This window comes from Chenopodium quinoa, unplaced genomic scaffold (genome assembly GCF_001683475.1).
Source record: "Chenopodium quinoa cultivar QQ74 unplaced genomic scaffold, ASM168347v1, whole genome shotgun sequence".
NCBI lineage: Eukaryota > Viridiplantae > Streptophyta > Magnoliopsida > Caryophyllales > Amaranthaceae > Chenopodium > Chenopodium quinoa.
The window spans coordinates 1332108-1345751 of record NW_018744348.1 but is presented as its reverse complement, the minus strand read 5'-3'; positions in this window follow the sequence as shown (position 1 = coordinate 1345751).

Genomic DNA, 13644 nt, shown 5'->3' with positions numbered 1-13644 from the left:
TGGATAGGCGATGATGTGTCTCCTCCCCTTAGTTCTAATGAGCCCCTTGGATGGGCGATGATGTGTCTGATGCCCCTTAGGGCTTATGAGCCCCTTGGATGGGAGATGATGTGTCTCACGCGCATTAGGGCTAATAGGCCCTTGGATGGGCAATGATGTTACTCACGCCCCTTATGGCTAATTAGACCCTGGGATGGACGATGATGTGTCTGACGCTCCTTAGAGCAATTGAGCCCCTTGGATGGCGTTGATATGTCTCACGCCCCTTGGTTCTTATGAGCTCCTTGGAAGGGCGATGATGTATCTGATGCCCCTTATGGCTAATGATCCCCTTGGATGGGCGATGATGTGTCTCACGCCCCTTAGGGCTAATAGGAATCTTGGATTTGCGATGATGTGTATGACGCCCCTTAGGCTAATGAGCCCCTTGGATGGGTAATGATGTGTCTTACGCCCCTCTAGGCTAATGAGCCCCTTCGGTGGGCGATGATGTGTCTGATGCACTTTAGGGTTAATAAGCCCCTTGGATGGGCGATGATGTGTCTTGCGCCCCTTAGGGTTAAGATGCCCCTTGGATGGGCGATAATGTGTCTGACGCTCCTTTGAGCAATTGAGCCCCTTGGATGGGCGATGATATATCTCACGCCCCTTACTTCTAATGAGCCCCTTGGATAGACGATGATGTATCTGATGCCCCTTATGGCTAATGAGCCCCTTGGATGGGCGATGATGTGTCTCACGTCCCTTAGGGCTAATAGGAACCTTTGATTGGCGATGATGTGTATGACGCCCCTTAGGCTAATGAGCCCCTTGGATGGGTAATGATGTGTCTTACGCCCCTCTGGGCTAATAAGCCCATTGGATGGGCGATGATGTGTCTGATGCAATTTAGGGTTAATGAGCCCCTTGGATGGGCGATGATGTATCTGATGCACCTTAAGACTAATGAGCCCTTTGGATGGGCGATGATGTGTCTCACGCCCCTTAGGGCTAAGGAGCCCCTCCGATGGGCGATGATGTGTTTGACGCCCCTTAGGGCTAATGAGCCCCTTTGATGGGCGATGATTTGTCTGACACCCCTCATGGCTAATGAGCCCCATAAATGGGCAATGATTTGACTCACGCCCCTTAAGGCTAATTAGCCCCTTTAATGGGCAATGATGTGTTTGAAGCTCCTCCGGGTAATTGAGCCCCTTGGATAGGCGATGATGTGTCTGACCCCCCTTAGGGCTAATGAGTCCCTTACATGGGCGATGATTTGTCTGACGCCCCTTAGGGCTAATGAGCCCCTTGGATGGGCGATGATTTGTCTGACACTTCTCAGGGCTAATGAGCCCCTTGGATGGGCAATGATTTGACTCACTCCCCTTAAAGCTAATTAGCCCCTTGGATGGGCGATGATATGTCTGACGCTCCTTAGAGCAATTGAGCCCCTTGGATAGGCGATGATGTGTCTCCTCCCCTTAGTTCTGATGAGCCCCTTGGATGGGCGATGATGTGTCTGATGCCCCTTAGGGCTTATGAGCCCCTTGGATGGGAGATGATGTGTCTCACGCGCATTAGGGCTAATAGGCCCTTGGATGGGCAATGATGTTACTCACGCCCCTTATGGCTAATTAGACCCTGGGATGGACGATGATGTGTCTGACGCTCCTTAGAGAAATTGAGCCCCTTGGATGGCGTTGATATGTCTCACGCCCCTTAGTTCTTATGAGCTCCTTGGATGGGCGATGATGTATCTGATTGCCCCTTATGGCTAATGATCCCCTTGGATGGGCAATGATGTATCTCACGCCCCTTAGGGCTAATGGGAATCATGGATTGGCGATGATGTGTATGACGCCCCTTAGGCTAATGAGCCCCTTGGATGGGTAATGATGTGTCTTACGCCCCTCTAGGCTAATGAGCCCCTTCGGTGGGCGATGATGTGTTTGATGCACTCTAGGGTTAATAAGCCCCTTGGATGGGCGATGATGTATGTGATGCACCTTAGGAATAATGAGCCCCTTGGATGGTCGATGATGTGTCTCGCGCCCCTTAGGGTTAAGATGCCCCTTGGATGGGCGATAATGTGTTTGACGCCCCTTAGGGCTAATGAACCCCTTTGATGGGCGATGATTTGTCTGACACCCCTCATGGCTAATGACCGCCATAAATGGGCAATGATTTAACTCACGCCCCTTAAGGTTAATTAGCCCCTTTGATGGGCGATGATTTATCTGACCCTCCTCCGAGTAATTGATTCCCTTGGATAGGCGATGATGTGTCTCACCCCCCTTAAAGCTAATGAGTCCCTTACATGGGCGATGATGTGTCTGACGCCCCTTAGGGTTAATAAGCCCCTTGGATGGGCGATGATTTGTCTGACACTCCTCAGGGCTAATGAGACCCTTGGATGGGCAATGATTTGACTCACGCCCCTTACAGCTTATTTGCCCCTTGGATGGGCGATGATATGTCTGACGCTCCTGAGAGCAATTGAGCCCCTTAGATAAGCGATGATGTGTCTCCTCCCCTTATTTCTAATGAGCCCCTTGGATGGGCGATGATGTGTTTGATGCCCCTTAGGGCTTTTGAGCCCCTTGGATAGGCAATGATGTGACTCACGCCCCTTAAGTCTAATTAGACCCTTGGATGGACGATTATGTGTCTGACGCTCCTTAGAGCAATTGAGCCCCTTGGATGGGCGATGATATATCTCACGCCCCTTAGTTCTAATGAGCCCCTTGGATAGACGATGATGTATCTGATGCCCCTTATGGCTAATGAGCCCCTTGGATGGGCGATGATGTGTCTCACATCCCTTAGGGCTAATGGGAACCTTGGATTGGCGATGATGTGTATGACGCCCCTTAGGCTAATGAGCCCCTTGTGATTAGGGGATTTTGCTCCCACCAATCGGAATGCGCTACGTGGGCCAATCAGGTCCTGCCAAGTGTCCTCCAGTTGGACCTCTCAGGGTTTTCCACGTGGCACACGCTTATTCGTCCACCCTGGACCTATTATGTCATGACACGTGGCATACTCCATGCCTAATGGTGAAGCCGGCCACCTAGGCCCAACTTCCGAGGGAAGCCCAATCAGCATAAGGTTAACCTAAACCTAGATTAGCACGTTTCCCGAGGTTATAAATACCTCCCTTAATCCTCATTAGGGGGGATTACGCACATTTAACACTCTCACCTAGAGACCCAAAGACTTTAATTTCCGCATTAATTACTCCTTAATCAAGTACTAACTTGACCGTCGGAGGCGGATCTCCAATCATCCGGAGCATCCGTTTGTTTTGCAGGTACAGGCGTTTGGTTCCAGTCTCGGAAATGTAACTCTCCCGCAGGACATCAGAAAACCCCGAAACATTTTGGCGCCGTATGTGGGGAGAGTACTTCTTAGATGGCATCCACGTTTGTACCGGCTCCTGAAGAGAGACGTCCCCTGGACGACCCTCTATTTCAGTCGGACCACGATACTGAGAATGAATTTGAAGTTGAAGCTCACACAGCTTCAGACGGGACCCTAAGGGCCCGACGTACCCGTCATACCGAAAGGAGGGAACGGGAACATCTTCAAACTGGAAGTGAGCCAGCAGGCGCACCGCCTGTTCGGCAGCAGCCGACTGATGGGTCAGCTCCCATCACAAGGAACGAACTCATGACCTTCATGAGGGACTTCAAGGGAGAAATTCAAGAGTTGATCAACAAGAAGTCGCCTGCTCTGGACAAGGAGCAGTCGGCTAAGAAACCCGCCACTTCACGGAAGAGGAAGCAAGTTCAAGGGCGAAAGGCGACCCCTCATCCTAAATCTAGGAAGTGGGAGCCGCCTGCCCTTGATTTCACAAAATACCGTTTTCCTACTCCAGGAAAGAGGAAACCTGTTCGTCATATTCAGGCGGACGGGTCAAGGAAAACATACACAGATGCTCGGCTACTGCTAGAGCAGAAGAAGAGTGACCGATTGTCAGAATCGGCCTAAACTTCAAACTTCCAAGACAGTCTGCGCAATACCTCGATGAGGCATACTCAGTCGTATCATGAGAGTTAGTCAGGCGGCACCTCCCGTCAGTCCAGCTTTCATATCGACCAGGCGGTACCAAACTTACCGTTTGTACCCCAACAACAGTATTTTTTGCAACCTATGGACTGGCAGCTACGGTTGCTTAGACTTGGCGAACAGCCGTCGGCCTTCTCCAAGGAAATTACTGAAGCCGCTCAGCCGGCCAAAGTGAAAAATGTATTAGTAGGCGCCTATGACGGCACTACTAACCTAGAAGACCATCTGATGGCATTCACCAACCTGATGTACCTTCAAGGGTTGGATGATCCCACTTGGTGCAAGTGTTTCCCAGCGACTCTCAAAGGAATCGCACAACAATGGTTCGGCAACCTGCCGACTGGTTGTGTAAATAACTTCAGGACGCTTGCTTACTTATTAACCTCCAACTTCGCCATGAACATCCCTGCGAAGAAGACGACCCTTGATTTAGGAACGATTCAGTAGGGCGAGAAGGAGGGGCTTCGTTCTCACATCAGGTGGTTTAACCTGATGAGAATACAGATTCAAGGGTTACCGGATGAAGTAGCCTATACTGACTTTTTCAGAGGTCTCAAAGACGGGTCGACCTTCAAATTTGATTTGGTCCGAAAGAGGGTGGCGACTCTTCAAGAGGCCTTGATTGAAGCGGAAGCCTATATACAGGCGACTGATCTTTGTAGTACGGTAAAACAGTCAAACGGGAGAAGGTCCGACAAAAGAGAAGGACGACAGAAACAGTCGTCAAACAAAGATGAGAAGAGAAAAGAGGTCTGGGCGGCTGATTCCTCTAAACAGCCGGCCCAGAAGAAGAAAAAAGAATTCAAACCATACTTCCCAAAGTATGCGTTTAACAAGGATAGCCTATTTATCCTAAAGGAAATCAAGGGACGGATCTCAATTGAGAAGCCGGTCCCCATGAAGGGTTCTGCAAACAACCGGAACCAAGAAAAATTCTGTGATTATCATGAAGATGTTGGTCATCACACCAATGAATGCATCAGTCTCATGCGGTATCTGGACCGCCTGGCTGAGCAAGGTGATCTTGACACTTATGTCAAGAAATCTACGGGGAACACTTCCTCGAAAAAGCAGTCGGCCAAAAAGAATCAACAGGCCGACAACTCCGATACAGATGATGCAGTCGTCTACACCATTGCAGGCGGCTTCTCAGGAGGCGGCCCCACTATTAGGGGCAACAAAGACAATATCAGACGGCTAGATGTAAATTCCGTTCACCAAGAACGACCCTCCAAATATTCATTTCCTGAGATTGTCATCACTGAAGAAGATCTAGGAGGGGTAAGACGGCCGCATGATGACCCTATTGTTATTGAATGTAAAGTGGCCAACCAGAGAGTTGGCCGAATCCTCATAGATACCGGAAGCTCCTCAGGAGCAAATGTCTGTCGAAACTAAAATATCAGACTAATTGCATACATCCGGCATCCCACCCTTTAGTTGGGTTTGGAGGAGGAGTCGTCCACCCAGTTGGACGAGTGGATTTACCCATCCGCCTGGGTGAAAAAGAGGAAGGACGACACATGGTAGTCCGGTTCCTGGTAGTAGAAGAACTCTCGGCCTACAACATGATTCTAGGACGACCAACCCTGAATAATTCAAAGGCTGTTATAATCCCATCTCTTATGTTGCTCAAGTTTGAGAGGGATAATGGAACAGTCGGGTCCTTAAGGGGAGATCAGAGGATGGCCCCAGAGTGCTATCTCTCGGATGTCAAGCCCACTGTTATGGCCGCTGGGTCGAGTGGGGGAAAAATAGACCTTGACAATGTCAAGGAGAGTGCGCCTGTTCAAGAAAGCAGGCGGCAAGAAGAGAAAGGCATCCCAGACAGGGGCCGCAAGAAAAGACAGAAAATAGCAATTATTGGCAGAGGAGCGGTCGGATGAATTTCGCCCTCAGCCGGCTGGTGAGCATACGGACCTGATCTTAGATGACTCGCGTCCTGACAGAACAGTTAAAGTCGGGACGACTGCTCTAAGGGTCCTGGGTGACGACTTTCACAAACTATTGAAAGAATACAAGGACATCTTTGCATTCGAAGTCCATGAAATGCAAGGCATCAGTCCTGATCTGGCGGTACATAAACTGGCCGTGGATCCGAAAAAGAAGCCGGTAAGGCAGAAGAAGCGGAACCATGGCGAAGAAAGAAGTCAGGCGGCAGCCGCCGAAGTTAAAAAAGTACTTGATGCAGGGTTCATCCGGCAATGTTACTTTCCAGACTGGGTTGCAAATGTGGTGCTTATTAAAAAGCCGAATGGCACCTGGCGAACGTGTGTAGACTACACAGACTTAAACAAGGCATGCCCCAAAGACAGTTACCCTCTGCCTAAAATTGATAACCTGTTCGACTCAACAGCCGGCCATGCTTTGATGAGCTTTATGGACGTCTACTCTGGTTTCCATCAAATTCCTTTATGGAAGAAAGATCAAGAGAACACGACCTTCGTCACTGATCAAGGGTTATACTGTTACACGGTCATGCCGTTTGGTCTTAAGAATGCCCCGGCCACTTTCCAGCGAATGATAAACAATGTGTTCTTTGATCAGATTGGGAGAAATGTCGAGGCATATATTGATGATATGATTATCAAGTCTAAACTTCAGAAAGATCATCTCTCGGACCTCCGAGAAACTTTCTCCACACTCAGGCGGCACCATGTCATGCTCAATCCCAAGAAATGTGTCTTTGGAGTTGAGTCTGGGAAATTTCTCGGATTCCTTATCAATCAGAGAGGAATAGAGGCGAACCCTGAGAAGGTGCAGGCGGTCATCGACATGCAGTCGCCTCGTACCATCCGAGAGGTTCAGAAGTTAACAGGTTGTCTGGCGGCCTTGGGAAGATTGCTAAGCCGGTCAGGCGACAAATGCCTATACTTTTTCCAGGCAATTAAGAAAAAGGCAAGGTTTGAATGGGGGCCGGATGCTGAGGCGGCCTTCCAGAAATTGAAAGTTCACTTGCATTCCTTGCCGAGGCTGGTCAGCCCTTTACCCAAAGAAGTACTTTACATGTACCTGGCCGTCTCTGATCATGCGTTAAGCGCTGTTCTTCTTGCTGAAAGAGACGGCTGTCAGCTCCCGGTCTACTTTGTCAGTCATGTACTGAAAAATGCCGAGTTGAGGTATCCCTTAGTGGAGAAATTTGGTCTTGCACTCTTCATGGCTGTTAAAAAATTGAAGCCCTACTTTTTGGCACATGCAGTCGTCGTGTATACAGATCAACCTATCAAGCGGCCACTGACCACCATGGAGTCGTCAGGCCGAATGATCAAATGGGCCATAGAAATACAGGGCCTCGAAGTTACTTTCGAGCCTAGAAAAGCAGTGAAAAGGGAAACCCTTTGCTGACTTTATTGTTGAGATGACTCGTCCCCCTGATTCTCGAGATCCAGACCAAGTCTGGAAAGTATATGTGGATGGAAGCTCTACATCAAATGGTTGTGGAGCAGGCGTCATATGTCAGTCACCAGAGGGCGACAGGTACGAGTATGCTCTACGCTTCAGTTTTCAGGCCTCAAACAATGAGGCAGAATATGAAGCTTTACTAGCTGGAATCCGCATGTGCAAGGCGACAGGGGCACGAAAGATAGACGCCTGTTCCGATTCACAATTGATAGTGAGTCAGTATAATGGCGAATACGAAGCAACCCATCCGGCCATGATCAAGTATTTACAGGCGGTACGACAGGCGGTCGGATCCCTTGAAGATTTTCGTCTGACTCAAGTGCCGAGATCAGAAAACAACCAGGCGGATGCACTTTCAAAATTAGCATCATACGCTTCTTGTGATACTCCTCGAACTGTGTTTTGGGAAGTAATGGAGAAGAGAAGCATCGAGGAAGACCCTATTGGAATCCTAGACAGAAGCTCAACCTGGATGGATCCAATCAGGGCATATCTAACAAACGGTACCCTGCCGGATGATCATCAACAGGCGGCAGCACTGAAAAAACGAGCAACCAGTTTTGAAATGATGAAGGGAGAACTTCACAAAAGGGGGTACCTTCAACCCTTCTTGAAGTGTGTTACTCCAGAAAAGGGGCGAGAGATACTAGACGATCTTCACTCTGGTTACTGTGCTTCCCATATAGGCGGTAGGACGCTTGCTCAACGGGCAAGGCGGCAGGGCTACTTTTGGCCTACTTTAGAAGCAGATACAATGGAGATGGTGAAAAATGTGACAAGTGCCAAAGGTTTGGCAAACTAATTCACCGTCCGGCTACTGACCTCACTACCATTCATAGCCCACTACCGTTTGCTAAGTGGGGCATGGATATTTTGGGTCCCTATACGCCTGCTAGAGGCGGAAGGAGATACATACTTGTTGCAGTCGACTACTTCACTAAATGGGTAGAGGCAGAGGCTGTAAAGGAAATCAAGACGAATGATGTAATTTCATTCATTTGGAAAAATGTCATCACTCGGTTCGGGGTTCCCATGTCTATGGTCTTTGATAATGGTTCCCAATTTGAGACGCCTGTTCTCAAAAGCTGGTTGGGTGACCAAGGAATTGCACACTACTTTGCATCTGTCGGCCGTCCACCAGCAAACGGCCAGGTAGAAGCCTTCAATAAAATCATCTCAGACGGTCTCAAGAAAAAGATTGAACGAGCAAGCGGCCTATGGGCGGATGAATTACCACATGTTCTCTGGGCCATTAGGACGACTGAAAAAAGGGCGACTGGAGAAACTCCATTCCTCCTAACTTCGAGTAATGCTATATGACGAAGAGGCAAACTGGGAAGCCATGCGCCTGCCATTAGACTCACTCCCCGAAAGGAGAGTCAACGCTGTCTTGCGCCATGAAATTTACCGCCTGAGAATGACTAGATCATACAACAAAAAAGTACACAGGCGTCCACTCAAAGTGGGGGACTTTGTACTTAGAAAATGGAAGCAGTTGGTAGGGCTAATGAGTCTGGCAAACTAACTCCCAACTGGGAAGGACCCTACCGAATCTATGAAGAGGTTAGGGACGGTACCTACCGTCTGGAAACACCAGACGGCCAACCGTTGCCTCGAACTTGGAATGTAGATAATCTTAAGAAATATTTCTTTTGAATGATGTAAATAGTCAAGGGCTACTTAATAAAAGTTTGCTGTTTCATTCAATTTTGTACTAAGAGGGGCATGCCTACTGACAAACAGTCGGCTACTCTCCATGTTTAATTTTTATTTTTACTTAAGAAGGGCACGCCGCTTGTTTCGCTCAACCGGCTACTCTCCCATAATACAGTTCACCAAGAACTATCAAAGGCTCATGGCTAAAATGATCAGACCAGGCGTCAAGCCAACTGATCAAAATATAAAAATTCAATTCGACCTGTCCCAACGTTATAGTAGGCGTCCGACGGCATCCATCCGGATGAAATTCGTCGCAGAGAGCAGCTCCCTTTTGGGTGGAACATTGTTCTATAAAATCATTACACGACACCTATACGACTGTCTAACCAAGACAACCACGTAGCCGTTTCCCGGACAAGGATATCTCTCACTTAACTGACTAATCACGTCAAGCAAGTGCTCGCAGTAACCATCCGGGTCAACCGACCGACTGAACTACTTGGGATAAGAACAGTTGGTATTTTATGAGTTAATAGCCAACAAACATTGGCGAATAAAGGGGAACAACCGGTACCCACCGCTTGATACCTCTACTACTAAGTCACTTGGCGACTAGGTAACAATCATGTTTACTTGGTCACTCCTTAAAAATTTAGTATGAAACTAAAAAGGTGTTCATACAGCACCTGTTCACGCTAGATTAAATGTGGCGGGGAACAGTCGGCCTAGACTGCCTAAAGTCTCTAGCCTAAAAACATGACAAGTAGGAAACCACTTTCTTACTTGGTTAATTTTACAAATGACAGGACCGCCTGCCTAAAGGGGATCTAGGTCTTTAAAATTGGTCGAATACCAATTGGATAAATGGCCGACTGATCGCCTAGCCTAGAAACAGACTAACTATCCGTACCTGTCTGCAACTATCGGCCATGTAAAACAGTCGGTATAGTGTGCAATTGGATATCAGAATATTCAATACTTAAATAAATTTGAAGCAAAACAAAAATATTCATTAAAAGGAAGCCGGTCATTAAAGACCGGCCAAATATTCAGAGCCCCGGCCCCCTGGCCGGGTAAATACAAAACAAACGGCACGCAGGCCGTGGAAAGAAGACATAAAGCTTAAGAAGGGGGCAGATCTTCAATATTAGCAGCTGCCGCCTGGTCAACACTCTTCTTGCTGGACTCGGCTTCAGCTGCATCCTTCTTCGATGCATTACCCCCAAGCGGCACAAGGGCCACTACCGGCTGCTCCTCCTCCTCCAACGCCTCGTCCTCAGCAGCCGCCAGAATCTCTTGATTATATCTATCAGAACACTGGCGGTACGTTTTTTCCCATGAGGCAAAGTCGGCATTGGGGAAGAGGCGGCCCCAGGTCATGCGCTGGATTTGAGCAGAGTCTTCCATCATCTCCCGGACCAGCTCTTTCTTTTCTTGCTCGGCCTTTTCCGAGAGCTTCTGAGTAAGACTCTTCTCCTGGGTCACCAGGCGTTCCTTTACGTTCGCCAAGGATTTCTCCAAGGTTTCGTATGAGGACATCTTTTGGCGAAGAGGTCTCAGCTCGGCCTTGAGGTTGTTGATGGTCGCCTCCAGCTCGCTATTCCTCTTCTGGGCCGCCTCTAACTGAGCCCGGATAGCGGCAGTAGCCTGCGCCTGATAATAAAGAATATCAATTGTCAGAACTTCATTTTGGGCAATTTGAAACATTGCCTTATCACAGTCAGTTGCGACCATAGCTTTTGCAGCCTTTACCTCTTTGTTCTTCCGGTCAAGCGGCTTGCGAAGGCCGTTCACTCGGAGCAGGGCCTAAGTAAAAAGAGAACAGGCGTCAGTTTCCAAAAAAAAAAAAAAAAAATAAAAATAAAAAAATATGCTAAGTATACCTTAGCAAGGACCCCTGCAATCCCGTCTAGGTCAAGGGTGCCGACACCCCTGACCGCCTCCCTTTCAGCTGGAGGAACGGCCTTAGTCATAGACTTGGCCACCTCGACCAAGTCAGGCTCCTGAGGGCCAGCTGCATCAAGCATAAACAAACGGATTATACCTAGTAAAGAAGAGAGCAAGTCTAAAATTTACAAGGACAATTTCATACTTCTAGGTGGCCCAGCTGGAGTTTTAGAAGGAGTGGCCGGCTGTTTCTCAGCCGCCGCATGTTTCCTGGCAGAACCAGGAGAGCTCGCAACAGTCATCCTCCGGGCCTTGGAGTCCGGCTGTTGGGAAGAAGAAGCTCTTGGAGCGCCCGTCTAAAAAAGAAGAAAAGAGTCAGTATATGCATAAACACAACTCCAAAAAGAGAGTGAAAGGTTCGAAGCCCACCAAGGGTGCCCCCTTGTTGGGGGAGTCGGTTGAAGACTGTTGCATGATGGAGGCCCGCAACATGGCCGCCGCAGTCTTGGAGGCGGTAATTTTGCTCATGGCGTCCGCTGCAAAAACAAATAGCAAAGTTAATAAAAGGCATAACAGAAGTGCATGGAACAACAGAGTATTCGACAGGCCGGCTACCTCTTGAGCACCGACTGCTGAGGCCACAGGCGGCCTAAAAATACTCGTCGTAGAGCCATTTGAAGCTCGGTTCGCAGTGTAGGGGTACTTGCTCTCGTACCCCTGAAGTAGAGTTCACCTTCGACTCTACTTTGAAGAGTCCTTTATCTAGGATCTCTTTCTTAGCCTTGGGGGGAACAGGCGGCATGCTGCGGCCGCCTGCAAGAAGGGGCGGATTCCTGTTCCACCTTTTGAAGCGCTTGTTCAGCTCTGTGTCTGAACTCTCAATCATAAGGAAGGTGCTCCGCCAGTCCTTCCATTTGTCTGCTTTACCTCTTGTCATGAGGTAACCCCTGTGGCTCGTCAATTGATACCAGCAGTACCGCCTGCCTTAGGGGTCCGGCTGAGGTAGTTCATGTGGGCGAAAGCCTCGAAGTTCGGCTCCACCCCGTGCAGTTCGCACCCGGCCACATAGCCGAGTACGTTGACCCAGGAGATCGGGGCTAACTGCCATAACCCCAACTCATACCCATCCAAGATCCGCTCAACAGCCGGATGTAGTGGGAAGCGCAGCCCAGCCTTGATGGCCGCCTCGTAGCAGCCAAAGCAGGCGCCATCATAACTAGTACCAGCCGGCCAGACGACTGTGTCTTCTAGATCCGACACGAACACTAAAAAGCCGGGGCCCATTGTGTGGTTTGCGATAAAGCTCCCCACTTTCTCTTGCATGGCCGTGATCCGGCCCCGAGGTACCGTGCAGTAGTAGGGGGTATTTTGCTCTCGGTGAGAGGTGGATGGCTCCGCCCAATTGTCCCCCTTCTCAACTGCGTGAGAAAGCCTCGCCTCTTGTAGGCGACTGTTTTTCTCTTCTTTGTCCCGAGAAGCATGGCCAGAAGAGCTAGACTCGGATTCTTCCTCTGACGAGTCCGAAGAGGACGACTCCTCCCCTCTCCCAGAGGGGCCCGCCTCCTCTCCTTTAAAAGGAGCAGGAGAGAATGTAGAATTGTCAACTGTAAAATGGGAAGGGGTCACTTTGACTCCTCCCTCAGAACAGCCGGCTTTCAAGCCGCTTTGTTTCACTTCCACATCTGGCGCCTGGTCAGATGTTTCACTAATCGGCACCCTGTGGGAGGAGCCGTCTGAGTATGAGATCCTGGCACTCTTTTTTGTTCTGGCCATCATGTTCTGCACAAATAAAGTCGGACTTTGTATAAAGGGCAAAGATGGGTCCAGAAAAGGGCAGGCGGCACTCCTAGTCCTAGATTCAGCCGTCCCCGGTGACCGGCTGATCACTAACCTAGGTCGTGTCGTGTGCTTCCGTGGTGCCATTTCAAAAAAGAATAAAGTAAAGAGAAAATTAAGAGTAAGAAAACCGACGGTTACCTGAACGAGTGACGATTGATGAAGTTCTGAAAATCCTTTGCAGTCAGCTTGTTAGAGCAGGCGGTAGGCAGAAAGGGTCCAAAATGTCAGAGCAAGTTCAGGGGTCCGAATGTTCTCTCACAAAGTTCTCAAGTGTGAAAATGACCGAAGTCAACACTGCTTTATATAGGCGAAGTGAGAAGGCTAAGGGTCACTTCCAGAATTAAAAATTTTGGCGGGAGAATCTCTCGGCCTTTCGCCGAGTGACACCTGTAGCAGGTCGTCACCTGTTACAGGGCGACACCTGTCACAGGTAACACGTGACCAGTCACGTGCCACCTGTGAGGGGCAAATGATTAGGGGATTTTGCTCCCACCAATCGGAATGCGCCACGTGGGCCAATCAGGTCCTGCCAAGTGTCCCCCAATTGGACCTCTTAGGGTTTGCCACGTGGCACACGCTTAATCGTCCACCCTGGACCTATTATGTCATGACACGTGGCATACTTCATGCCTAATGGAGAAGCCGGCCACCTAGGCCCAACTTCCGAGGGAAGCCTAATCAGCCCAAGGTTAACCTCAACCTAGATTGGCACGTTTCCCGAGGTTATAAATACCTCCCTAAATCCTCATTAAGGGGGATTACGCACATTTAACACTCTCACCTAGAGAGACCCAATCACTTTAATTT